This window comes from Ambystoma mexicanum, chromosome 2p (assembly GCF_040938575.1).
Source record: "Ambystoma mexicanum isolate Mex_15411 chromosome 2p, UKY_AmexF1_1, whole genome shotgun sequence".
NCBI classification, from domain to species: domain Eukaryota; kingdom Metazoa; phylum Chordata; class Amphibia; order Caudata; family Ambystomatidae; genus Ambystoma; species Ambystoma mexicanum.
The window spans coordinates 1,180,228,501-1,180,233,778 of record NC_090923.1 but is presented as its reverse complement, the minus strand read 5'-3'; positions in this window follow the sequence as shown (position 1 = coordinate 1,180,233,778).

Genomic DNA, 5,278 nt, shown 5'->3' with positions numbered 1-5,278 from the left:
CCCCTCCTGTGGTGCGGGACGGCTAAATTCCAAAGATTGTCTATCACTGCGGAATAATGCCCTAAAGCAGGTAGACAATTTCCCAGGCATATCTCAAATTCTTGGTGTTACCTGGTCAATAATTGTGTCTGCAGATACAATGCGCCAAAATTCAAATTGTCAGGGTTAAATTAAGAATCGGGTCACGACTCACCTGACCAAACCTAAGGAGGTCCGATCGGATTTCTAAGAATCTTACCTAACTAATCCTACCTCGTGTATGGTGATTTCAGCAAATCTGGCCGCCTCGATAAGTGGACCCTCGTCAAGATGCCGTCTTGGACCACACGCTTATCGTCCAAGGATCGGGTCGTGCAGCGCTGCTGAGGTGTCGCGTCTCGTTCAGGGGGCCCCTTATGTCACACCGTCCGATCCTGGTCCGATAGCGTGCGTCAACCTTCAACAATCCGGCATCAATCTTGAGGCTCCCTATTCGGGTGCCAACAGTGAAAACAGAATAAAAATATCGAGGCTGAGTACCCCAAAAGGAAATACACCGAACACGGGTTACAAAGGACCCTACAAAGTACTTTATTTTATACTGAATCCAGTTACAAAAACAGAGCAAAATCAGATGGCTATCGGCCCTCAGTACAACACAACGAACTCCAGCGTGGTTCAGTGTGTTCAGTGAGAGACGTTGTACATTAGAATGCATTCACTTTTTATACACTTGGTGGGCGCAATGTCCAGCCCCACTTCGGGTTAATATTCCTTTTAATACATCACCGATCTAGGGTTCGTGCCAAGTCTCAAACAACCGCATATAACTGGTTTGCCTTTAATACATGTATCAACAGGCCTATGCAATAACTGTGTATTCTAAGATCTTCCATGCAGGCCTTCTTAAACATTAATACAATGTAGTTAAACAGATGTTCTTCGTTCAGTATTTGAATACATTGTCTCAACATATGCTTGTGGATTAGTTTCATTGCACGAGTAATCCTTCTACACATAGGTCAACAAAGGACAAGGTCTCAGTTCACGACCTCAACAAGTGGCCTGCAGGCAAGTTACACATTAGCTATGTACAGAGGTCAAGACGGCCATGTTGTATTCTGGAATGACATCATCCACCATTTTAACTCACAGGGTGACTTTTACACAGCGAATCCTAAAATGGCGGTTTGACCTAAAATGGCGGCTTACATGGATTTAAGGTCGGACCTTGCAACACGAATTTCTTTCGCAAGTGACTTTCGAGCAGCTTGGCGTAGGCCAATATTAATATATTTATTACAATAGGAGGCACGATATACTTTCTCTTTTGACACACTGGTATAGGTGTCAGCAATAGGGTGGCCTGGGTTGGAGACCAGGATATCCTTTGTAAACTTCTTCCTACCAGATTTAGTGAGAAGAGCCGGATAGTCAATAGAGAAGCAATTAGAAAAGATAGGAGAGACAGAGAGCACAATAGAGTAAGTATGGAGAGGAGAGGAGAGGCAGGAAGTGGCATGGGTAGGAGAGAACACTAGTGGAGGACACAGGGAGGGGTGTAAGCAGACAAGACAAAGAGAGACGGGACAAGTTGACAGTTGGACAAGACGGTAGGCACTCAGACAACGGTAGACAGCTGGTAGATGAGGGCTTAGCTAAGAAGTCAACCACAGAATGGCCTAATGGGATCAAGTCTAATTTTTCCCAAGCAAAATATGATCCTGAAAGACAAGGCATAGCAGAATTTCAGAATTTGGAAAGCCTGTGTGGTTGAAGGAAAAGAAACGAGTGGTACAGGATCTGTGATGATATCCCCTGCATGACTCTGCAGACATCTACTGTAGTGACCGTGGGAGACGGGTGCCTCCTCAAGCTAGCTGATGATGATTCTTGGGATGTTATGGAGATGATCCCGGGTCCCTCTCACTCAGTGCCCATCATGCGAAAGGGGATGATAACATGAAACCTAACAACACTGTCCCGTCTGTGGACTTTGGAGGCAGGGCAAAATGGGGGAGGCCATGTGGGAGACCACTGGCAGTGCCACCGTTTTGGGCCAGGAATTAACCGAACCGGTTAGGGCACATTGTTTTTGCAGGCGGACTGGTTCCCCCCTCTGGCAATAACAGGCAGGTTAGACTGAAGAGTGCAAGCACCAAGGAATTCACCAACACCTTTGTTCAGGTAACAGATTTATTACTGGCAGAGAAGTAAATGTATTGCAGAAAGAATATGTTAGGCATGCTGCACATGGGGGTTTGTCTGCACTGGTCTGCAGCACAAGACATGGCACCAATGACAGGCCTAAAAGCTAGACACACCCACTTTCCTGGGTCATGGATGCCTGTACAGCACTCTTGGATGCAGGGGGGAGAGGGACACCCAGGGAACAAGGGAAGAGTTGAAGAGGCAAAAGCAGAGTAGGGAGGCTGCTGGGAAGGTGAAGAGAGGGCGAGAGAGAGAGACTGGGGAAAGGGGAGAGAGAGAAGAAAGAATGGGCAGCTGGGGAGCAAGACAGAGCACACACGGATCAGGAAAATAGCCGGTGGGGAGTTGTGGGAGGGGGCGAGAAGAGGCTGGTAAAGAGTGTGAGGGCTGATAGATGGGGAAGAGACTTGGTCCCAAGGAGGCCAAAAGACAGGCAACAGGCCGCAGGGGGTGGAGAGAGAGGGAGAGAGAGAAAAAGAAAGTGAGAAAAGAGAGAAACGGAAAGAAAAAGAGAACGAGAAGGAGAGAAAGAAAGAGGGAGAAAGAAAGAGAGAAATAGAAAGAGAGAATGAAAAAGAGAGAGAGCGAGAGAAACAGAGAGAGAGTGAAAGGAAGAGAGAAGGGGAGAGAGAGAGAAAGAGAGAGAGAGAGATAAAGAGACTGAGAGAGAGAAGCATAGAGAAAGAGTGAGAAGGAGGGAAAGAGAGAGAGAGAGAGAAAGAGAATGAGAAAGAGGGGTAGAGACAACCGTGAGGCCGACTGGTGGCAAAATAGAGCAGGTTGGGAGAAAGAGGAACAAGGGGAGGGAAAGGGGAGAAGGATAAAACCAAAGAGAAGGGTACCTGCTAAAGGGCCTCCACAACTTTTCTGCCCCCTCCTACTCATCCAGCACACAACTGCCAGCAACCAAAAAGCAAGTCCCCAGGACCTCTCTACACATTGCTATAAGGCTGTTTCTCCCCCTCCAGAGCCTGCCCACACCCTTTAATGAACACAGCTGTTCCCAGGTTCCACTGAAGCTTGGTGAGAGGAAGGGACAGGAAATCACAAGGTGTAGGGCAAGTGGGCAAACACAGGAAATGACAGGTGCTCTTTCCACAGCTGTCGCTTCCCTCTACCAGAGTCTGCCCACACCCAACCCCATGATGAACAGAGATGTTCCAAGGGCCCAAGGAGGCATGGTCTGATAGCACTGCAAGTAGAGCGCTCGCTTTGACATTTGTGCAGAGACTGCTGATGCAGGTTTGAATCCCAGCATGGCCAAACTCAGCCTTTCATCCTTGCGAGGTAGATAAATGAGCACCTCACACCATGGGTAATAATAAGCAGTGCTCAGATGCCTGAGGGTTCGTAGCGCTATATAAATGCTAAATTATTATTATTATTATGGTGACAGGGTTGGGTGGGAAATCACAGGGTGTAGGGCAAGCGGGCAAACACAGTCAGGTATTGTTAGATTGCTGTTACTGGGGAGGGGAGGAATTTCTCAGGAAGAGATGAAAGGACTAGCCATGGGCTGCAGATTACCCTGGCTGTAAAGATGGCATCTTTTGCATGGGCTGGGAGCAAGTTTATTTTTTCAGGGGGTGTGGTGGCCGGGTTAGGAGAGAATGGAGTATCTTTGTCTTGGTTGGAGCATGGCTGGAGTTCCACAACTCCCCACACATACCCATAATTACACACAGTGCACGGGACACAGAGCGCACTAGATACAATAGCACGCTCTCAACACAGGTACACACAGCAAGGAAGGGTCACACACACACACCCTAAAGGCACAATGTCTGCTGTCCATACACTGCAGGAACAAAGGGTAAAAGGTGGGCAATGACCAGAGTGCCAGAAGCCAAGCAACTACAGAGATCATAAAGTAACAGTACAAATCGCAGGGAGCAGGCATTATAAAAACCAAGTACAGTGAGGCGTCAATGCAGTAACCAAATAAAGAGTGACCAGGCTTCTGTCATGGACAAAATACAAACACAGGAGAACACGGAAGCACTTGGCAGAAATAAACCACAAGCACAGGAAATGCAGTCAGAGCTTGTCATAAACAGGAATGAAATACAGGCAAACTGTAGTCAGAGGCGAGTGTGTAGATTCATAGGCACGGAAAAGAAAATATACAGCCACATACGGTGCGAGATGCACGCAATACATTGGTCACATGAAAAATACACAAAACCCACAGTAAACACTAGTAACCTATATGGGAAGCGCAAGTAAAGGCCGTCAGGGGTCCACACGTGGAGATTGCCATTCCTTCACCTGTAACAAATCAGTGCTTTCTGTCCCCTATCTGCATATGAAAACAATGTAATTAGTCAGGAAGCAGTTACCATTATGGATATGTCCCTTTAGGGGAATGTGACTGGGCCTCACATAGCAAACATGTGTCTCTACACGATTCTCTGATTACTACTCAGGGAGCCCTGCTCTGCAGGCGATGTGACCATTTCCATGAGACTTGAGTAACAAGTCTGCAGAGATTGCAAAACCTTTAGAAAAAAGAGTGGGCGAGGTGCGCACTCTAGTTCCGAGCTGTGTGTACCTTCTGCAGTTCAGTTGCTCTCCTCCTCCAAGCGCTTTCATGCCTCTTGCAATCTTCAGTGAGGCAGTCTGTTCAGGTGTTGCTGATTAGTGCATTTTTGGCCTCAGGGAATTCTGGTAGCTGTAGTCAATGCTGGTAGCCAGGAACCAACTCCCCTCCAATTGCACAATATAAATCCCGTGGTGGGGGAGGGGGGAAAACCAAACAGAATCCTCTCATGCCAGCACCTCAACAAGCCAGCATAGAGCAAACAAACTGAGCAAACCTGTTCCTTCATAGTCCTGTGCGAACCCACCCAGACAGCAAAATCCCACTCCCTCCACTGGCGGCACTCAATTTGTGGTTCACTTGTTCCACAAATGATGCGTTCGGTCCCTGGCAGCGTGGGAAGACTGGGTGCTCAAAGGCGACCAGCGGCCCCCATAGGGCTCAATGGGACTGGGGAAGGCACTAAGTACGGTACCGCAAATTGCGGTACCGTACTTAGCACCAAGGTCCCTTTGCGGGTCCCTACTTTAACGGCTGGTCTAGACCAGC